Here is a 24,214-nt window from a genome sequence, read left to right as displayed (position 1 = left end):
AACGACCCCATGGGCATATATCGGTTAAGTAAGAAACAAAACACCTTGGTTGGGTAGTAATAATTAAGTAGGAGAAAATAAATTAAATACTTAACATGATATAATAAGATTAATAAGTAAATATTCTCGAAAAATTATTGATACACACCAACCGCACGGCTAGTGTCGGATCAAGCTAACATTAGGTACTTGTCGCTTTCCCGCCGTCAGTCAGACAGTTGCCTTATATAAAGACCGCGCCACACCCCGGGCGCAGCACCCGGACTGCATTAAACTTGCATCCGGACTGGATCCTTTGTCTAGGGAATACTGAAGTTCTTTGTAATATGAATTTATGAATATAGAGTAACTCCTAGTTCTAGTTAATTGCATTTACGATGAGGGGCTAATGTAAAAGAATTTATCGGCCCCTTAGCGTAGTTGAACACTCTTTCTATGAAGCTGATGGTCCTGGATTTGAATCCCGGTAAGTGAAGTGATTTGTGAGGACACGAATTTTTTTTTTAACATTTTTGTCAAAATGTTTCAAGATTATTTTGATGATATTTTCGGTTTTTATATTTGGTCATCCATTCAATTAACGTCAAACGTTTAGCAGGAGGGAGGGATCAAGAAAATGTAACATATTGTAACAAGGGGGAATGGTACAAAATTTGTGACGTCACTTTAACTTCACCTATAACCAAACATTGTTTTAATTTTTTTGTATTCGATGTAGGTATAAGTAGTTTCTAAATAATAGGTTCTTACAATGATGAATCGTTCGTTAAAAAAAATCATGAAATTCTTGTATAACCCCGAAGACGCAAGTAACCCAATATGGGTATCAAACCAATAAAAGGTGGATGGACTGTGTGAGAGATGATATGAAACGAACGCATGTGAATGATGAAATGACGGGCGACAGAGACGTGTGGAAGAAAAAGACATGATGCGCCGACCCCAAGTGAATGGGACAAGGGCAAGAGAATGATGATCAAATCCAGTTGTGACTCTAAAAATTCTCATGCCTCTATTTTGCTTCTCACATAACAAAACCCCTATCTCAACGAAAATAACTCTATCGTTCCCCACGCAATAATGTAAACAGAATCTGAACACACGTCAAACTTGTCACACCTTGTCCATAGGGAGATAACCACTTACTTCCACAACATTGTATCTCATAACAAACATAACACCACAAACAACCTTACACAGAAGAAAATAGAGAACAAAATAGCGAACACAATTTAAGAAGATGCAATATGGTGAAAGCGTATTTCTGTGTGAGAAATGGCGGCGTTCTCAAATCAAATTGTTCTAGTTTCCACGGTCCCTGTTTTTTATCTGTGGTAATTTGATATATCAATAGAGGAGAGTGCACTTTGCGTTTGCGCTTCTGAGAAAATTGTGTAAAACCGCGCCTGGGGATGATATATTCCAAGTTTTATAACAGTAATATTAGAGAGGTACGGAAATAGGTAAAATAATTAGCTAATTAACCTAGCTGATGACTGATGAGGCTCGTCTTACCAAGCACAAAAGACAGACGAATTGTTCTAAACGTTTCTTATAATGATGTTATGATACACAATTTAATTGAACTAATACAGTAGGTACAGTCACTTGCAATAATATGCTACACAACGAACAGCAAAAATATCTGACACGATCTTATTTGTATTTTTGCGGCCTTCGAAGAGTAACATATTATTGTAGGTGACTGTACATCTAGTGCTAGGTACATTACGACACCAGGTGCTATAATAAGCACATTACGTAATAATTGTATCTATGTTGAAAATTGAAAAGGCCATATGTACCTACTGTAAAACGTTGTACGATACACGTGCGAATGGGTAATCCGCAACTCCCTTCGGTCGTGTTTTAAAATTCTTTTAAAATATTTAAACAACTCGTTGCGAATTTCTTAATTTTCGCCCTTGTATCGTCAATAACTATTAAATAAGTGCAAATTTTTATAATGCATTCGTTTTATTTTTGTAGCAGTTTGAAGCTTAAGGCGTAGCACTCCCATACCAACTTCAGCCTACCCTCATTATTTTAGTGCCTAAACCATTATTGTACCTAATACATCTAAACACTTATGGCGTTATTAATAAACGCGTTACTGTCCTGAATTAGCTATGAATCGTATGTATGTATGTATGTATTTGTATAAACTCTTTATTGTACAAAACACAAATTTATGGCACAGAGATCGTTTGTCTTTATCTGTCATTTTGACTTACGTATTTGTAAGAAAGGGATAAAACATAATTTAACTAAATCAGGCCCGTAAAGTTTTATGAATAAGGGGGTTAGATATTAATATCAAAACCCGCTAAGTTCTATGCTGCAAATAAAAGTCTTAGTTTAGCAGAATCCAATTTCCTCGCAAACATCGCGCGGCGTGATCCGTTTTATACGGGACGGGATATTAATATTTAATACTTTAGAGTGAAAAATATGAATAGGATCCATTAGGTGGAGTAGGTCACATTCTTAGGAGGTCACTTAACACTTAACACGAGTTAGGTCACGTTCTGACGACGTCACTTTCTGTGAACGCCAATTTCTGAGGACGTCACTTTTTTAGTATAAGATTATTGAAACCGATAGCCAGCTAACTTTTTAAGGTTTGACTTTACAGTATCGTAAATACGGAGGGGTTACGAAATGCATTTAAATTTCGAAACCACCCTCCACCACCACCACTACGAACCACCACCTGTGACCACGAATGCAACGTCACATTCGAAACGTTAGGTCAAGTAACAAAACTAAGTGCAGGCGCCCCCTCAGTCCCCTTTCAGTTTCAAAACTATGATTGAAATCGTGTTTGGAACTACCACCCAAAATAACGTTAAATTACCCGATACCCAAGGAACAAACGCTTGGGACATAACAGTTTACCTACCTAGCACTGAAATAGTTCTGGCAACGACAAGATATACAGGGTGGCCTTAGCCATTGGACAAACCCTGAAATCCCACGTAGGGTTACTTCTCAGAAATGCTCTAACGGTAATATTTTTTTAATTAGAACAAAAGATAAAAAAATAAATTTTCAAACAAAAGTTATTTCCAATAATCTACAACAAAAAGAAACATACTGTATTAATCATTGGCATTACTTTTGACAAGTTGTTTGAAAATGTGCGGCAATGATGACATTTGTCAAAAGTCAGAATCTTATTAATGTCATAAATTAAAAAGATAATCAAAACGGTCGAAGAAGGATTCATACTATTTATTACCTCAGGAGCTACTAACACATACAGGTTGCTCCAAAGTAAAAAAATCGTAATTTGTTAATTTCTTCGTAACCGCTACACCGATTGTTATGATACTTTGTATACTGGTTCTAAATACCCTAATGCATATGTACATTTCGGCTTTGTGCAATGGCTAGGGACACCCTGTATAATTACTTGAATAGATCGGCAATACCTGCAGATTTTCGATGGGCCGTTGATAGCTGCGTTTACCTTAATTTAAATCTACGTAATTGATTTTTCAATGGCTGCTACGAATGTTTTACGTGTTATAACTTTTTTTATCCAACTTCAAAATCAAACAAGTTTACAATAGGGGATATTACTGCAATGTTCTGCCGCCAGAGTGCAGCACTACCGACTCAGTAAATTCATAGACTAACTTATACATACTGTGCCTTAAACTGCTTTTTGACAAGTTTTCACATACAATAAAAATATGACATTGATGCATCAAGGCGGTTTGTTAACAACGGCCTACCGGTAAACGCGAAAATCGAAATTTAGTTATCTGCCTCTTTATCGCTCGAATATGCAAAAGTGATAGAGAGATTAGATAACGAAATTTCGATTTTCTTGTTTCGCGGTAGGCCATGTGATTGTCGTGACGTGTGATGTGTCAATGTGGTTTGTTTACTGTATGTGCCACAAAGGTGCCACCTACGCAGAGCTTTGCCTAATATTCCGTATTTCCGAGAAACAGACAAAATCCTTCAACAACCCACTTTCCCGGTATCGAAAACAATCAAAAGTATCGTAACCTTAATTCCACCAAGTTTATGCTTCAAATAAATCAGGCTTTCATCTCAAAATCATTTTTTCGTAATGCACGGAACCAAAGAGAATAGAGTGTATAGAGTAGTAGAGTAAATTGTGTAGCCACTGTAAATTTACTCCCATCTTTCGACAGAACATAAAAAGGGGCCCACTGATTAACAGTCCGCCGGACGGTATCGGCCTGTCAGTTGTTCGGAACTGTCAAAATTTTGTTCTAACTGACAGGCCGATACCGTCCGGCCACAGAACACCGCCTCTAGAAACCTAATATTGGCCATTTTGTTCCCGACGCAAATCACCAAACTGTGAGGTGCGGGAGGGGTGCTCACGGCGTTGCGATTGGTCGTTTTAAACATGGCGCGCTGACACGTGTAAATGTAGGGATGGGACATGTTCATTACAGGTAGTGGGTACTGCTACCAGTGACATCGAAATTTATTGTGGTAAAATTGTTACCAATTTAGTATACTTAGAGTAAACTTACTTAATAATTATACTTATTGATTAATTTAATATTTCATTAAGTAATTTAACAATGTACCTGAAATTTTTTACTTAACATATTAGGGCATTTCTGTTTAAATTACCCAGAACATGAATTTTAAAGTTTAGAATTTTTATATTATTTCCACTCAGAATCGCAATCTCTTTCGATACGAGAAAAAAGTGTCGCCAAAATCTCATACAATTATTTTCTTTTGTCCGTTTTATTAAGGTCATAGAAGGTTGTATTGAAAACATATTCAAATGGACCAATAACATATGCCTATTACAAATCAACTCCGAGTTCTCTCGCACTTCTTTGAAGTTCATCATCAGGTCCATCTCGTGACATGCGGCCTAACTGCTCCGCTGGCCTAGAGGATTCTAAAAAAACTTACACAACATGTTACCTATATGTTATGTCTAAAATGGTACAATACGGTATGACGAAGCACGAAGTTTCCGCAACTGAAAAACCATCATCGTCACATCACTAGTCGAAAGGGAAAGGGATAGCGCATTGCATTTTCAAGTTGACGAAAAGGGACGGACATACTTCGCCTCTGCTTACTGACCAGTATAAAATGAACCCCGCGGACAAGAAACATTATTCAATGAAATAATGAATTTCGCTTTCCTGTGGGATGTTATTCCATCTGTTTTGTAAGTAGAAGTCTTAGATGACTTGCCACACCATTTTACGCTGCAATATCCCATGATTTCTCAATGAATTCAATAGTTTACGATTTATTTTCTTAGACTCGTGCACACTGCTAACAGGTCGTAACCTTGGGCGCAACTGATCGGAGCGGCGCGCGAACAATCTTATATTTGACCTATACACCATACGGGCGGTGACCGCGAGTCGTCCTATAAGCTCGGTCTATAGGGGTTGGTCTGTGCGTCCGGCGGACTGTTAATCAGTGGGCCCCTTAAACGCCATTTGACTTTGATCCTCATTTTTTCTCTAGTATGTGTTAACTTATAAAATATTAATATTAACGCCATCTACTCGACTATAAGCCAAAGGTATGGTGCAATCTTTTCGAGGGATGGCGCCATAACTTTCAGCCTACTCTCAAGTAGATGGAGTTAATATTAATATTTAACAAGTTAACACATATCAGTGAAAGAATAATGATCAAAGTTCAATGGCGTTCTAACAGTTTTAATCGTCTGTCGAAAGATGGCAGTAAATGTAGGTACTGTAGCTACATAATTTACGATGACAGTAAGGCCAAAGACATATGTAACTTCGTATAAGACGAATAAAGTCTAAGGAAAAAACGTGCCTCGGAATTGAAGCAAAAGTTATTCTCGAATAGATGGCGCACACACCTTTAGCCTATCCTCGGCTAGATGGCGTGACGACACCGTTTCATATTTAACAATTTTAACACATAGATATCAGTGAATGAACATGGATCAAAATGATATAAAAATAATAAAATCATTTATCCATATATATACATGTTTTGATAACTCTATACGTTTTCATTTTGAGTTTTAGTCGTGTGTCGATAGATGGCAGTAAATTTACAGTGACTACAAAATTTACAATGACAGGACCCCTCTATACTATCTATTCTTTTTGGTAAGGCCGAGCACGCACTACGATTTATTGTCGTGCGATAATTTTGTCGGAGAAATGCAACGTATGTGTTTATATGTCGGTGCGCGCACATGCGACAAAAAATATGTAGAGCCAGCGCGCACTGCGATTAAAATTTTTGCGACAAGATTTTAAAATCGCGCTGTAATACATATTTTCTTCTATATACATATTATATTCTAAAATCGTGTCACAAAAAATTAAATAGCAGAGCGCGCAGGGTCTATCTCTCTATTTCAAATTCTCTTTGACAGCACGAACGAACAAAGGGCCCTTTGATTATTGAGAAGCAATCATGCCGGTGATGTTTGACAAAAGAATTCATCGATTTACAGTTCTGTATAAAGGGCAGGATTTTTCGTAAACCAGAGTAGAGGTAATGACAGTAATCTATCGCCGCACGTTTAAATTAGAATTGGAAAAAAGTGTAGGTAGTGAAATAATTTACTATTATAGCATAATCACGTACGCGCATTAAGAAAGAGTCAGGGAATAATTACCAATTTTACATTTAACACTTTCACTGCTAGCGACCCGCTAGGCGCGTCTTTGTAAGCGTTTCTCGCTACATACCTACGTTTTTGCCCGTGCTGTCTACTACGCTCGTACCGCGTAGCTTGCGCTGGCAGTAAATATCAGGCCAATTCGAACGTATACTGATATCAGAATGACATCTAACTGATGTCATTCAGTTATCATGCATTTCACTCGTACTTGTCCGCACATTATACTGGCGCGGGCGAGACGCACTATAACTAAATAACATGATTCAAATATTATTCTGTTACTGTACCTACGTTTGAATTGGCCTGTAAATTTTAATCAATGATTTTTAATTTGATTTGGTTTGACTGGTTTTTGACCACTGTTCTTTAAAGTTGGACTACTCTACCTTAATTTACTCTGGAGAAAGAAAGGGCAGTTTTTCCTTATAAAATACATTTTAGCTTTGTCATTTAATTTTAAAAGTTATGAGTATTTCTGGAATCATTCGTGAGGTCATATCTTGTGTGATGAGGTACCTATTTTGTATTTTAAAATATATTTTTATAGACTTAAAGATGACTCACGCTACACCGGGCCGTGGCTTCCGACATGTCATTTTCTATGACGTCTGATCGGTGATCACGTGATGCTTTCCATATAAAACGAAGCGCCGGAAGCTCCGGCCCGGCCCCGGCCCGGTCTAGCGTGAGTCATCCTTTATCTATTTAGAGTAGGTATTTGGCAAAGGCAAAACATAGTTGTTTTTCACGAATACTACGAGATCATGCGGTTGCGGTTACATCCCGATTGCGACTGCAGCAGTGTTGCTGTTGCACCGTTGCTTTCGTTGCCGCATTACTGTCGTGATTCCAAGTCTCATTGTATTATCCAGGGTCATATAGTGAAAGGTAGAGAGAGAGAGGGCAATAGAGAGTACTCTCTCCAGGCGAGTGTTATGCATGCCTGATGGGGACCGAAGTCCACTGAGAGTTAGTCAGAAGGAGTATATACAGGGTGGCTAAAAAATAGACCCCGAAATCGCGAAAATAAATTACCCTCCCCCATAGAAAATGGACCAGCCAAAATGTATGAAATAGTCAAAAAATTTTTCGCGATTTCAGGGTTGGTCCCATAGTAAAAGTTGCTCAGTTGTTACGTTTCAAACGTAGCAGGGGAAATTTCTTTTTTTAGTTTGGTACTCACAACGACACCTAGCGGCATTGTGGTTGAACAGACCGCACAGGATTGTCTTCAGCGCCATCTATCCGCACAAGATGGCACTTGATCACTTAGTCGCAAGCTGTTACTCTAGGAAACTTTATGGTTCTTATTTAGTATTAAAGATTTTCTTTAATGATTGAAAGATTTAGGTTTAATTCTTCTAAAATATTAATGCTCAATATCGTTAGTCTTTTAATATGATAATTTTCAAATATTGTTTGGGACATCGTTTGCAATGCCTGGCAAAATTCCTAGGCTGTGAAGCGCGGATGTAGATTGAAAAAAAATAACAAGAGAGGAAATTGATTGTCGAGCGCGATCAAGTCACTGAGATTTCCGCAGCCATGTGAGAAAGTTGGTGCAGATCTTCTCTGGTCGCTTTGTACGGGAGCCATCCCTGTAAAATATGGGAACACACCTCGACTTCTTGTAGCAAGCAAACAGAACTCAACATGGCGTCCCATATTAAGTCCCTGTAAGGGCAAATTAGGATTATTTTTTTATAAATGTCGGCAGTGTAGCATCGGCAGCTTCAATTGAAATCCGGCTTTAATGCCGGTCTCTACCCTGGGTTTTTTTCTTCGGGCACGTGTCGGCGCTGGGCGTTGCTGTGGATCTTGGGCTGGAGCTTCGTGCTGTTCATCGCGACGTTGGCGAAGCGGGCAGGCAGCCACCTGGACTCGTGGCTGACGGTATCACCGCGTGTCACCGCGACTCTTGGCTGTTCCCCTGCGCGCCTCTGGAGCAGTGCGTGGCCACGGCTTCACCGTCTTCCGCTATGGACACGTGACTCAGGTGTGGTCAGATCTAATTTGTTATTGGCTCTTTCGAGCTCGTGATTACTGTTGCGCATCGCGACGTTGGCGTGGTAGATAGGCGGCCACTTGGACACGTGGCTGACGGTTTCGGCACGTGTCACCGCGGCTTTTGGCTCCAACCTATGCGCCTCTGGCGTAACACGTGGACACAGCCAGACTGCCTTTTACTATAGACACGTGATTTAGGTGTGCTGGTATCAATAGACTTTAATTAGCTTCACGCAATAGTGGCCTCTTATTAGACTTCAAGTACTCAGTGCATAATTAGTGTATAGACTTAATAAACTTTAACTGAGACTGCCTAGCCAGTCCGATAGCATAGTGTTCTTAGTATACTTAATTAGCATAAGGGTATTTTCTGTACTGCTTTACTGTACTACTACTGTTTTCCTTGTGTGAAGCTTTGAAATTATATTTAATTGTCTCGAGCTTAAACAATAGTTTTTCTTTATCTCATCTTAGTTTTACCTATCTGTACGCTCTATAGCGTGCTGGCGCCCAATATTACTGCTTACTCTTTCTCTCTAAAATTAATTTAGTTACTAAAATAGATTTTTAGGAATAACACAGACGTGTAGTGTGACAATAGAGCGTCAGACCCACGAACCCTGAATACCACCAATAGTCCATGGCTTAATAAGACCAAAATGCTTGTTACATTTGGCGCCCAACGTGGGGCGACGCTTTATTATCCTAAATATTGTTGTCACAGTCTGTGGATTCTGAAGAAATCTCTCTTAGCTATTTTTTGAGCTCGGTAATGCACTGTGCACACCTCTAATTTTATCTTTAAGACGCCACTGTTTGCTCTGCTTGCTTGCCTACAAATTATTTAATACTTTGACCTTTTGACCTTTTACTATGTTACTTCTATTACCTTAAAAGTTGTAATATTACTTTTCACTAAAAACAAGAAACTGTATTTTCTGAAACTTTGTATATGAAATTCTCTAAATATTGACTACTCTGTACCTTATTTTGAATGATTTAATAATAATATTACTCTGTATGTAAAATAGGCTTACATATGTATGCTTACTGTTGCTCAAAAATGCACTCATTTTTTTATGTAAAAAGAGACCACTATTAAGTAAAACTTACAAACATTATTTTTTTCAAAATGCACTAAGCGACAACGCTAATAATTAATCTGCTTCTTTTTCTCAAATTTGTTGGTCGCTGGTCAAATTTCAGGTCTGCGGATATTGCTGGTGGTTTTTTACCTCTCAACGTTGTCTCGCAGCCATCTCTGGTTCTCTCGGCACAGGTCATCTCTTCTGGAAGGTCAAAGTTAGTTCGCTCTGTCTCCCTTTAACTAAGCTATATTTATGTATCTATTGCTTTATAGGCCTGGTAATTTAGGGCTAAAGCGTTCTATTTTTATTTCTACTACTCACTAAAAGTGAAGCTACTTTCCATGTTCTAACATAAGAACTCTGTACTATGCCATCTGCTGGTACATACTTAGTTTGCAAATACATACTTTAATATATTTTTTAATTAAGGAAACTTAGTTCTTAAAGTAACTTTAATTACCACCCCAATTACTCTTAACTTGTACTTACTTACTATATTTAGGTATAAGAAACAATTTTTTTTTCTTACTTAGAAGTTATGTTTATGATGAGAAAATGTTACTCATCTCTGTGTTCTAAAAATGAACATACTGTACCTGGTCATACTGACGGTACCTATTCCTAGCTGTTAGATATTATTATCTTACTTTACTTTATAGTGTAAGCATATTTTTCTTATTGCAAGCATGCAGATTTAGATTTTTCTACAGGCGATTTATATGTTAGTTATAGATGTCACTACTATAGGTATTATCTTAAGAAACTTATCTTTTGATTTATGCAATGTTCAACAAAGGAATGTTGCACAGGTATTTCTCTCTGTTCTAAAATGAACGCTGTACTATTGCCTCTCTGCAAAGTACAAATACCTACTTTCTCGTGTAAATGTTATTTACTTTAAATATTTTTAGGTTAGGGTCACTGACACTGGATAACTTTGCTATCTAAATGTTCCATGAACATGGTTGTGAAATAAAACGACAAAGCAAGTTATTTAGTTACTTTATGAACACTACATATTATTTGAATAGTTTGGCATGGAGCCCATGCACTGTTTAGAATATATCTTGGACTGGACTTTTAGTTTACATAACCCAATAAAGTGTCTTTGTTATGTTGGATTTTCACCATAAGCCAATAAAGTGTCTTTGTTATGCTGAATTTCGCTTTGATTTCTTCTATGGCTGGTTTCAGGCAATGAGGATACTGCTGGCTTGTGACTTGCTTGCTTGCTGTTGCTTGCTTGCTGTTGCTTATTGACATCGAGGTTTCGATGTCAAGAAGTTCTTCTTGGGTATGACTTCGTCTTTTGATGCTTAACGCGTCAGCTGGTTTTCTGCATTTAAGGTTGGTCTAGTGCATCTAATAAAGTGATGAAATAGTGCTTTGTGAAGTGAAAATGGTGGTTACAAGTGCAGTGATGTATAATTCCATGTTCCCTTGAGCATTGGATGAAGTTTCAATCCCATCTGGAGCGAAATTTTTTCATTATGCACTTGTATATAACCTCCATTTTCAATTCCTTTGGCGCTTACGACCTTTTGGAATGGGAAGCCTATACGTCAAACTATATGCGTTCCGTTTCACGTAAAGATTTAATTGGATCTGTGTTCAAGGATTAGTTCTTGTGTTTCGTATTATGAAAATAATTTCATGGTGTGTTCTTACACATATTGACACTAGAAAAGGGGAGACTGGGGCAATATAGTGCCCATCTCTTTTAAAACTCTAACTTTTGAAATGACTTTAAACTTTTATTAGAAATTGAAGTTCTCTGAGTAAGTACGTTCTGCTTGTTGTGCACTGTTTCTCTCTCTCTCTCTCTCTATAAGCAGTGTATGGGAAATTGCTTCCACTTCTGTTGGAACAAATTCTTAAGGACATATACTTACGTAACTTTATATTTTGATAAAATCGTTTACTCTGAATGCTTCTCTTTGTATCTCTGAAAGGGGACGGTAGTCTTCGGTGTGTTTCTGCACATTTGGTACAATAGGGGAGAAAGGGGAAAAATGTATCACCGGTTTTGACACTTAGAATATTTTGTAGTTTATTTTAATTAGGAATGCATTTGACTGCTAAGTCGCGGTCTACTTAATTTCATGCATTGGATTCTCGCTTGCGGTCCTTGCATGGGGAGTTCGTGTTCTTCTGCTGCACGCCTCCATGGAGTCGATAAGGTTGAAATTTTGTTTTCTTCCTGTCCGTACGCCACGTTGTGGTGTTTCTGCAGTCTACTCTTAGCTTTTAGTGGTTGTGGAGTAGATAAAGCTCGGACGTGCACCCCGCTTAGAACTATTCTTCGCTCGCTGCACCGCCGAGATTTACTCTCACAATCTCTCACTAGTCGATAGTTTTCTTGCATGTTAGTTATAAACATAGTTTAACTTGATAGTTAGGGTTGTGTATACCTCATGGCATAGTCAATATAGTTAATAAGATGTTAAAAAAAAAAATGTTTAACTTACATTAACATTTTTTTTTATCTAAGTTGGGTGGTAATGTTACGTTTCAAACGTAGCAGGGGAAATTTCTTTTTTTAGTTTGGTACTCACAACGACACCTAGCGGCAATGTGGTTGAACAGACCGCACAGGATTGTCTTCAGCGCCATCTATCCGCACAAGATGGCACTTGATCACTTAGTCGCAAGCTGTTACTCTAGGAAACTTTATGGTTCTTATTTAGTATTAAAGATTTTCTTTAATGATTGAAAGATTTAGGTTTAATTCTTCTAAAATATTAATACTCAATATCGTTAGTCTTTTAATATGATAATTTTCAAATATTGTTTGGGACATCGTTTGCAATGCCTGGCAAAATTCCTAGGCTGTGAAGCGCGGATGTAGATTGAAAAAAAATAACAAGAGAGGAAATTGATTGTCGAGCGCGATCAAGTCACTGAGATTTCCGCAGCCATGTGAGAAAGTTGGTGCAGATCTTCTCTGATCGCTTTGTACGGGAGCCATCCCTGTAAAATATGGGAACACACCTCAACTTCTTGTAGCAAGCAAACAGAACTCAACATGGCGTCCCATATTAAGTCCCTGTAAGGGCAAATTAGGATTATTTTTTTATAAATGTCGGCAGTGTAGCATCGGCAGCTTCAATTGAAATCCGGCTTTAATGCCGGTCTCTACCCTGGGTTTTTTTCTTCGGGCACGTGTCGGCGCTGGGCGTTGCTGTGGATCTTGGGCTGGAGCTTCGTGCTGTTCATCGCGACGTTGGCGAAGCGGGCAGGCAGCCACCTGGACACGTGGCTGACGGTATCACCGCGTGTCACCGCGACTCTTGGCTGTTCCCCTGCGCGCCTCTGGAGCAGTGCGTGGCCACGGCTTCACCGTCTTCCGCTATGGACACGTGACTCAGGTGTGGTCAGATCTAATTTGTTATTGGCTCTTTCGAGCTCGTGATTACTGTTGCGCATCGCGACGTTGGCGTGGTAGATAGGCGGCCACTTGGACACGTGGCTGACGGTTTCGGCACGTGTCACCGCGGCTTTTGGCTCCAACCTATGCGCCTCTGGCGTAACACGTGGACACAGCCAGACTGCCTTTTACTATAGACACGTGATTTAGGTGTGCTGGTATCAATAGACTTTAATTAGCTTCACGCAATAGTGGCCTCTTATTAGACTTCAAGTGCTCAGTGCATAATTAGTGTATAGACTTAATAAACTTTAACTGAGACTGCCTAGCCAGTCCGATAGCATAGTGTTCTTAGTATACTTAATTAGCATAAGGGTATTTTCTGTACTGCTTTACTGTACTACTACTGTTTTCCTTGTGTGAAGCTTTGAAATTATATTTAATTGTCTCGAGCTTAAACAATAGTTTTTCTTTATCTCATCTTAGTTTTACCTATCTGTACGCTCTATAGCGTGCTGGCGCCCAATATTACTGCTTACTCTTTCTCTCTAAAATTAATTTAGTTACTAAAATAGATTTTTAGGAATAACACAGACGTGTAGTGTGACAATAGAGCGTCAGACCCACGAACCCTGAATACCACCAATAGTCCATGGCTTAATAAGACCAAAATGCTTGTTACACAGTGTAATCCCAAAACCTCCCTGGCATCGGGAATGCAGTTATTTTTTAGCCACCGTGTATAGTAAGTGTCATTTGGAACTCCGTAAGCGCGATGAAGGTTTCTACCGAATTGCGTTTTAGCTCCCTAACGCCATCTGTTAGATTATTGTGGCACGACGTCGACAGTGACAGCTAGAGTAGACTCTACCAAAGACATATAGACATATCGTATAAGACGGATAAAGTCTAAGGAAAAAACGTGCCTCGAAATTCAAGTAAAAGTCATTCTCGAATAGATGCCGCACACACCTTTAGCCTATCCTCGGCTAGATGGCGTGACGACACCGTTTCATATTTAACAATTTTAACACATAGATATCAGTGAATGAACATGGATCAAAATAATATAAAAATAATAAATTATTTATCCATATATATACATTTTTTGATAACTATATACGTTTTCATTTTGAGTTTTAGTCGTGTGTCGATAGATGGCAGTAAATTTACAGTGACTACAAAATTTACAATGACAGGACCCCTCTATACTATCTATTCTTTTTGACTCTACAGACATGACACAAATATTCAAATAATAGCAGTCTGGAATGCGTCCATTTCAAGGCTTGAGATGAATCTAATTGCCAGGAACTACTTAGAGCGAGGATGCGCTTAAGGTAATGCCTCCATTCCGCTATAATGGCTAGCTGAATGCTGAAAGCTGAGCAGTTTCAGGTAATGCCTAGCCTAGCTAGAACCTAGATTGTGTAAATTTAAAGTCATGTTGAAAACGAGCTTAAAGTTTCCTTAAAGTTCATTAATTTTAGATGACGCCAGTCGATGCTGGTATTCCGTAGATAGATAATAGTAGATTGTGTCACAAAAGAGCAAAATAACATATTTACAATGAATCCTGACCGAAGCGAAGGATGATATAATCTCGCTACTCTCAGGATTCTAAGTGAGGGATTCAAGTGTTAACGCCTAAGATGGAAATAATTTTGCTACCATGTGACACATACTGCTTTACACACCAGTCACATCACCTGTAAATATATCATTATGTTTCAAAATATTATTAAAACTAAAATAATAGTATGCAAAAAATAGTGTCCTAGAAAAGGAAAGTGCCACTTTGCAGGGAAAAAAAGCCCTTTTCCGAATAGGTGATGTGAAAATTAAATTGTTTTACAGTGGTCAGAAGTCGGTTTTCTGAAAATATACCTACGTAACCGTTCATGGCTCTAAATAAGATCGTGTCAGATATTTTTGCGGTCTTCGTTGTGTAATATATTATTCCAGGTGACCGTACCTAACAAAAACTAAACATATAATATAACCATTCTAGATCTCACATACAGGCCTATTCGGATTTCGAGATAATCACAAGATCTAGAGACGATTTAGAGACCAGGCGGCTTAGCACGGTCGCGTTTTTATCCCTTGTCACCATGCCTGTCACGTTCTAACAAGTATGTAAGTGCGAAAGGGACGCGCATAGTGATAGTCGATAAAAATGGAACCGTGCTGAGCCCGCAACTAGATCTACTACATTAGATATCGACTAGATGTGACTTGGATATCTAAGTCATAACTTGTCGAAATCGTTCAAGAGGACCTCCAGAATCGCGGAAACGTCAAATTTGACATATCTATCTTACAAATATCCTTAAATTATCCATATCGTAACTTGTTGAAGTCTAGTAGAAATCTAATTCATTTTCCGAATCGAGCCGATAGTGTATTAAACTAAATCTTTTAATCGTGATTTTGTATTTTTATAAAGATAGATTAATAAGATAGGTGCTTATCTCACAAAATGAAATCACGTTCCCGCGAGAATGATCCTATAATTTGTTTAAATTAGAAACATAATTATTCATCTTTGCCAACACCGTAAATAATCCGTAAATTGTCTGGAGGCGTTCCATCTTCATTCACACAAATAGCAGAACATTTATAATCTAAAAATGCGTAGGCTTTCTGTCTGATTTTTTAATTTTATATACAACGTCAGTGGCAAACAAGCATACGGCCCGCCTGGTGGTAAGCGGCCATGGTAGCCTATGAACGCCTGCAAATCCGCCGATCCTTTAAAAACCACTCCACTTCTTTTTTTTTAGGGATCCCATGCTGATAGTCCGTTGAGAAAACCTTAACAGGGAGCTCATTCCACCGCTGGAGTGTCCGGGGAGAAAATTCATCTTTAGAGCGGTTTCGCACTACGTCCGATCCGAATCCGATCCGAACCCGTGAAAATATGGATCTAACTCGGACCGAATTCGGGTATTCGCTTACGCACTAGTCCTATACACTGAACTAATACACTGGATGCCTGCCTCTCTGCTCGTACGCAGCTCGGCTTTAACTCGGACGCAGTGCGCGAGCGTTCATACAAATAATACTAAGGCTACTTCGGTCCGTCAAAAATCTTCTCCGGAATGGAGATTCTAGAATGACGGAAAGAAATCGGATGACGGAGATCGGATCTAGTGCGTAACTTTCCATAGAAATAGTTCTACGGCTACAACGGACCATATTTTCACGAGTTCGGATCGGATTCGGATCGGACGTAGTGCGAAATCGCTCTTAGGGGCCCACAGATTAATAGTTTGCCGGACGATATCATCCTGTCAAGTTGTTCGGAACTGTCACCTTTTGCGATTAACTGACAGGCTGATATCGTCCGGCGAACTGGTAATCTGTGGGCCCTAATCTAGGATGATACAATGAGTAAGTAACTGCCGTATTCGAACTTCAAGATATTCACAAAAGACGACATGATGTAGATACGTTATAGTTTAGATATCAACTAGTTCTCTTTTGCAGCGCAATTCGGGCAACCAATGTCACTTTTACGTTAGATAGAGTAAGATATCTATTAGATGTGAATTGGATCTCTAAGTCATATCCTGCATGTGGAAATCGTTCAACAGTATCTCCAGAATCGCGCAATTGTCAAATTTGACAGGTTAGATCTTCAACATATCGTTATCGTATCTTGGTGATGTCTAAATTATGTATTTACACCAAAAATCACAGGAAACTTTGAGTCATGACACTAGTTGCATATACTTAACTTGTTTTGTCTCTCGTATTTTACTTACCGTTCGTTTATTGTCCCTTTTGCTTTGCCATATCGCTTCTTTTTTTCACTTCTTTATAATTTTAAGTTACGCCTACTTATATTGTGTTGTCCATCTTCTTATAGTTTATCTTTTCCCATGGTGCGACCATGCCATGCCACGCTTGTAGATAGTTTTAGTTACGCAAGTCGCCGCTGGCGCTAGCAGCTGCAGGCAAGCGTTGACGCATGGTATGGTCGCGTTCATAATTTTACGTCTACTATAAATTTTTGTCTATGTTTATGCTTTTCTTTTCATTTTGTTTTGTTTCTTTTCTTAATTAGTTTTCTTGTATTTTGTATTTTCTGTTTTCTTAATTATTTCTTCTGTCTTTCTTTTGCAATGTTTTAATATGTATCTTTTTGTGTTATCTGTCGTGGCATCACCGAATGGGCCCTACGGAAGACCAGCGCTAGCTTTATAGCTATTATGCTGAGTTGGGTCCATTTCGTGATGCACACTTATTGTTCTCTTCTGTTCTTGCTGTTGTTGTCTGTACATGTTCGTACATGTTTTGTGATCGTCACGAATAAAAATCTTTTATCTTTTTTTTATCTTAAAGGTAGATATTTAATTACGCAAACGGGTCTACCGCGATATAATTTCAACTCAGCTGAAACGTCGGAATTAAAGGTAAAAACAATGAAATTATATCGCGGTAGACCCGTTTGTGTAATTAAATATGTGTACAAAACGCGAGAGTTTAAAGTGTTATATGCCTAAAAGATGTCTATTTCAAAATCCGAATCGGGCCCTAAGTAAGTAATATAAGTAGACCTATCAGTGGTACAGATGTAGTGCATAATAGTTTTCCATCGTGTTTTCTCGGAAACGTTCGTATTTGTCATGCTACTTCAGTCAACCTCAGCACTTTTTGTACCGAGACTGACTGAAACAGCAAGACACGTTCATACGTTTAAGTGAAAAAACGATAGAAAATAATTACTCACCCGCTTATTCATAAACACAACTACAAACCTCAATTAGCTAATAATCGTTCGTCGCGGGCTGGCAGACGCGGAAGAGGCCGAGAGGGTGTCGCGGGCAGCCGCGGAGCGCCTACGAGATCGATGGAGAGATGCCCTGGAGGATAGCCACTATGGAACCCGAACCATAGGGGCTATTCTCCCGGTAATGGATGAGTGGGTGGATCGGGGCAAGGGGGTCCTGACGTATAGGGTGACGCAGGTGGTGTCCGGACACGGCTGCTTCGGACACTACCTGCACAAGATACAGAGGGAGCCGGGGCCCCAGTGCCACGAATGTGGAGCGGCGGACGACACGGCTCAGCACACTCTAGAAGAGTGCAATCGCTGGGCCGTGGAAAGAGCTGCCCTCAGGGCGACCACAGGGGTAGCGGACCTCTCGCTACGCAGCATAATAGCGGCGATGCTGGGTAGCGAGAGGAAATGGGAAGCGGTGGCCTCCTTCTGCGAAGAAATCATGTCACAGAAGGAGGCGGCGGAGAGGATGCGAGAAGCAGCTGCTGACGCGCTTCCTCTCCGACGTAGACGGCATGGTCGAGGGCGAAGAGCGTATGCTCGCCTTGATCCCCAGTAGAGCTAGCGGGTACTGAACGTCGGAAAAGGGGAGGGGATCAAGCGTTTCTGATCCTCCCCCAATGTGAGGGGGCCCTGGCGATAAGCCGGGGCTGCCGGAGGGCGCGGTGGTGGAATGTCATCGATCCCAGTGCGCCCTCACGAACGGCAGAGAGGGTGAAACGCCGGAGTGGGTTTAGTGGGTAGGGCCAAATTCTCCCCCTCTCTTGTCAGGAGAGGGGAAAGGAGTGGCGAGCCCCACACACCGTGCGTAAACGCATTCCCACTCCGTCAAAAAAAAAAAAAAAGATGGCGTGACGACACCGTTTCATATTTTACAATTTTAACACATAGATATCAGTGAATGAACATGGGTGATAATGATATAAAAATAATAAAATAATTTATCCATATATATATATTTTTTTGATAATTTTATACGTTTTCATTTTGAGTTTTAGTCGTGTGTCGATCTTCTTCTTCGTGGTCGTGACCTCATGTCTGAGGGACGTGACTCCTATGGGTTATTCTTCCTACCACTGCTCTCCAGGCCTCTCGATCTTCGGCCATCTGCATTGTTGCCTGGAGCGAAGTCTGGGTAATATTTTGTACCACATCTGACCATCTACTGGGTGCACGCCCTCTACTCCTTCGTCCGTCGACACTCCCGGTAATAATGCACCTTTCTAGCGTGTCCGTGCCGCGTCTGACTGTGTGGCCGAAGAATTTGAGGACTCTTTGGGTACAGATGGTGGATAGCCTTGTGGTGATATTGAGCTCCTTTAAGATAGACTCGTTTGTGCGGCGTTCAGTCCAAGATATATTCAGCATTCTGCGCCAGCACCACATCTCGAACGCGTCTATCCTTCTAAGTGCCCGGGCTTTCAGTGTCCAAGTCTCGGAAGCATACAGGAAGATTGAGAAGATTAGGGTATGCATGAGCTTTATCTTTGTTTTGCGGTTAATTCCTCGGTTCCTCCAGATCTTCTCAAGTCGCTTCACTGCTGCTTTTGCCATCTGCCCTCGCCTGACTATCTCCTGATCACAGTCCCCGTCCTCGCTAATTTGTGATCCTAAGTAAACAAACTTGCGTACTGAATCAAGGTCACGTAGCTCGTTGGTTCTCTGTGGATGGCCGCTCCGGTTGACAAACATCAGTTTGGTTTTACTTCGATTGATCAGAAGACCATATTCTGCGCTGATGTGATCGATCCGGTCCAGTATATCGGCGAGTTCAGCTTCCGTCGAGGCTATGATTGTGGTGTCATCAGCAAACCGCAGATTATTCAGGAGGTAGCCGCCAATGCGTATCCCGCCTTGCTGGTTCTCTAAAACCCTACGCATGATATGTTCACCGATTAGATTGAACAATTGCGGTGACAGGATACATCCTTGACGCACCCCGCGTTCCGATTGGAAAGGTTCAGACACACGCTCCCCTATCCTCACCCTGGATCTACCACTAAGGTAGAGGTTTTGGACCAGAAAGGTTAGGTGATCTGGCACCCCCATTTCGCTCATCACCTCGAACATTTTCTTCCAGCTGATGCAGTCGAAGGCCTTTGCATAGTCTATGAAGCACATAGCGGCACTGATGTTATGTTCCCTACACTTTTCTATCACCAACCTAATGTTGAGGATTTGCTCCCGTGTCCCTCTTCCTCTCACAAAGCCTGCCTGTTCTTGTGGAATCTGTCTCGCTATAAAGGATTCCAGTCTTTTGTTCAGGATGTGTAGGAGAATTTTGCTGGCATGCGAAATGAGCGAAATGGTGCGATAGTTTTCGCACTTGCGGGTAGATCCTTTCTTGTGCAGGGGCACCACAGATGATTCTGTCCAGTCTTCCGGCCACTGGCCGGTTCTCCAGACTTTTAGGCAGATTGTGTGAATAATGTTTACTCCTTCCGGTCCTAAGTTCTGAATCATTTGCGTGGTAACTCCGTCACTGCCGCATGCTTTATGCTTCAGTTTCCGGATGGCAGACTCTACTTCGTGCAGGAGGATATCGGGCTCCCTTTCTGCGTAGTCCAAATATTCTTCCTCTTCGCATAAAGTGTTATTATCACAGTATAACTGCTGACAATATCCTCTCCACCTTTCCAGAATTGTCGTCTTGTCCATCAAAGGTGTTCCATTGTTGCTCTCTATGGTCCAGTGTTTAGGTTTAAACTCGTTGGTCAGGATCTTAACTTTTTGAAACATGTCGCGGGAGTGAGCCGTTTCAGAGCATTTTTCAATGTCGGCACAAATTCCGCCAATAAAGACCTCTCTATCTTTCCTGCAGAGCTTTTGGATTGTACTATGCAGGTTGGCGTAGCGCTTGCGATCTGCGTCCGAGCATAAACCACCTTCCTTAAGGGTTTTTCTCTTTTCGATCATCGACCACGTGTCGGCGCTGATCCATTCTGCTCTAGGCACTGCTGCTTTGTTTTTTTCCGAAGCTTGTTTAGCCACCTCCAGCATTGCGCTTTTTAAGCTAGCCCAGGTGGACTCTGGTGCGTCTAGAGGGTCCTGCCATGCCTCAGCAAGCCTATTGCTAATGCGTTCTTTGTACATTTCCAGAGCTGGGGTGTTCAGACGAATCGGTTTGTTTAGTGTCTCCCTTTTCGCCGATTTTAGGCGCACCCTGAATTTGGCTGCCAAAAGCTGATGATCGCTGCCACAGTCCGCTCCAGGTCGCGTTTTTGTAGCACAGATTGAAGATCTCCATCTTTGGCTTATCAATATAAAATCGATCTGGTTTCTGTACAATCCGTTCGGTGATGTCCAGGTATAAAGGCGTCTCGGGTGTTGTTGAAACCAAGTGTTCATTACCGTCAACTGGTTCTCCGCACAGAAGTCCAAGAGCATCTCACCTCTCTCGTTTCTGGTACCTAATCCAAATTTGCCGACCGTGTTCCTCAGATGGTTATCGCCGTCCGTTCTACCTATCTTGGCGTTAAAATCTCCGAGTGTTATTACCGGTTCTTTCTTGGGAATGCCTCGTAGCGTTTGTTCCAGTACACCATAGAACTCTGTGATTTCCTCCTCGCTCGATGCTGACGTGGGTGCATACACAACTATCAGGTTTACAGGGTGCGGGTGTGCTCCAATTTTTACCTTCAGAATCCTTTCATTTATGCAGTCATAGCCCAGCACCTTATCTACCAGATGTCTCGAGATCAATGCTGCCACTCCACTGTGACTTTTCCGCGGGTTGCCCGACACTATGGCCATCTTTCCTGCAGAAGTCGTATAATGGCCCGTTTCTTTAATGTGCGTCTCGCTTATGCCCAATAAGTCTATCTTGTATTTATCCATTTCTCTCTCAACCGTTTCAGTTGTTCCCGGTTTCGATAGTCCCCTAACGTTCCAGGTGGCAATTGTGAGATAGCAGGGTTTTTGTTTGTTTTGGGTTTGTCCAATATTATCCTTCATTGAAGAACTCGGTGCAACAGTAGCATGTTTCCTGTAAGTCGCCTGCTGCGACGCTAACTTACGGCCGGTAGCAGATTTAACACCAGTTGACCCGGAACCAGACTGGCGCCGGGCGTCAGCCGGATCGCTCGACAAATCCTTACTTTTAGTGACTTTACCCATAGCAGTTTTCTTGGGAATAGTGATTGCGGTAGTATCCCCATCCTTTCCGCATCAGTCTTTCAGAGGATATTTAGGTCCTCTCGGCCCCTGAAGCCGCCGGCAAGGCCGGATCGGGTTTGGTGCACGCCGCCCGAGACTCGGCGTTGGTGAATTTCCAGCAGTTAATATCACCTCTCTGCTCACCCTCCTCCTTTCTCATCCGGGCTTGGGACCGGCAACGGCGGAGTTAACACATATAGACCGAAGGTTCGGTTTCGGCCGAAAAGCAAACCTTTTTAATCAACATTGAAATAGGATGATTTTCGAAAAAAACAGTAGAGTTAGACCAAGATACGTCTGCAACGATTTTGATAGCACACGCAGTGCAAGTGTTATTTTAAACGTCAACTTCTAGGAAATTATAATGTACCTATAAATATTGCTTGCGTTGTAGTTATGCGTCGTCGTTTGCGCCGCAGTACGGTTACCATCAGTTTGTCACTGACATAAACGCCGTCGAGAACGTAATTTACTTTCTATACATCCCGTTTGCACTAATATGCGAGTGCGAGCGAGATGTATAGAAAGTAAATTACGTTCTCGACGGCGTTTATGTCAGTGACAAACTGATGGTAACCGTACAGGTTGCCTATTCTGCTCGCTCCTAAATGCCGGCTCGCGAAGTCACGAAACTCACTAAATATCATGGGACCAACTCTTTATAACCCAGTACCGACTGATATAAAGGAGTCGAAAAGTGACACAATATTTAACAGAAAGCTAAAATTGTTACTCATAGAAAAAGCTTCCTAAGTACTCAATTGACGAATTCATAGAGTCTATGCGTAACGATCATTGATTTGTAGCATTATAGGCATCATCATCATTATCCTTGCCTTATCCCATTTACTTGGGGTCGGCACATCTAACACTCTGGCGCCATTTTTGGCGGTCATTTGTTATATCCGGCGTCAAGCCGTGCGTCAGTAGATCTTTTTTGATGGTCGAAGCCCAGTTTGTCAGCGGTCGGCCCCTTCCCCTTGAGACCTCAGCACTCCCGGTGGTTACACTCTTTGTAATATGGTCGTCGCTACGGCGTTGGACATGTCCGAACCATCGCAATCTGCTTTCGCGCATTTTGTTCCGAATGTCTGCGACTTTGAAGGTGCCTCTTATGTACGTGTTTTTTATTTTGTCCAGCCTTGTAACTCCCCCCGACCAGCGCAACATCTTCATCTCCGTTACGTGCATTCTTTGTTCATCCTGTTGTCTCACGGACCAGCACTCGGATCCGTAGAGCAGGGCTGGTCTAACTGCCCGTTTGTATACTGTGCCCTTTGTTTTGATTGGGATTTTGGGTCGCACAAGACGCCCGTGAGGGAACGCCATTTCAGCCATCCCGCCCTTTTTCTATTCTCGATATCGGGCTCGGTTGACGCTGTTGACGTGATCAAAGAACCAAGATATTTAAACGACTCGACCTTCCTCAGAGGCACTCCGGAGATGGTTATCAGTTGGGATGAGGTTTTGCCCGTGAAGTTACAATGCATGTACTCGGTCTTTGATCTGCTTATCCTCATGCCCTTTGACTCCAATGCGGCCACCCATCGATCTAAATCTGACTGGATCCCCGATGCAGATTCGTTTATTAGCACCACGTCGTCCGCATACAAAAGATTCCACGGTACCGATTTTTGTATGACTTTGGTGATATAATCCATGACCAGATTAAAGAGGGCAGGGCTCAAGGTTGAACCTTGATGCACCCCAACGTTGACCTCGAACGGTGCACTAGTTCCCGCGGGAGAGATAACCTGGGTTGTGATACCCCTGTACATATCTTGGATCAGGTTTATATAGAACTCTGGTATTAGTTGAGACTTAAGTGCTGTCCAGATGAGTTGTCTGGGTATTCTGTCAAATGCCTTTTCTAGATCTATGAAGACATAGTGAAGATCTTTCTTCAGAGTTCTATATTTATCGCTTAAGGCCCTAACCGTATGTATGGCATCGGTGGTGCCCACACCTCGGGTAAATCCGCACTGGTTTGGGGTGATACTTGTGAGACTGTTTAGTTTCTCTATGAGGATACGTTCCCATATTTTGAGAGTGTGGGGAATCAACTTTATTGCTCTATAATTTCCGCACTCAGCTACACTTCCTTTGTTCTTGTAAAAAGGTATCATATGACTAGTCCTCCACTGGTCTGGCATTTTCCCCTCCGAAATGAT

General features: G+C 41.2%; 1 protein-coding gene and 1 long non-coding RNA gene across 2 annotated transcripts in view; one reads left to right on the top strand and one right to left on the bottom strand.

Annotated features, from left to right (window-relative positions):
- LOC134794433 (uncharacterized) overlaps window positions 1-24,214 on the bottom strand; it is a 399,097-nt gene that overhangs the window by 55,019 nt on the left and 319,864 nt on the right. The gene's annotated exons all lie outside the window — the stretch shown is intronic.
- Window positions 1-24,214, top strand: part of LOC134794469 (uncharacterized) — a 585,842-nt gene that overhangs the window by 464,685 nt on the left and 96,943 nt on the right. The window lies entirely within an intron of this gene.

The sequence above is a fragment of the Cydia splendana genome, chromosome 10 (assembly GCF_910591565.1).
Source record: "Cydia splendana chromosome 10, ilCydSple1.2, whole genome shotgun sequence".
In the NCBI taxonomy this organism is placed as follows: domain Eukaryota; kingdom Metazoa; phylum Arthropoda; class Insecta; order Lepidoptera; family Tortricidae; genus Cydia; species Cydia splendana.
Note: the sequence above shows the minus strand (reverse complement) of the source record. Positions and strands in the feature narration are given on the sequence as shown.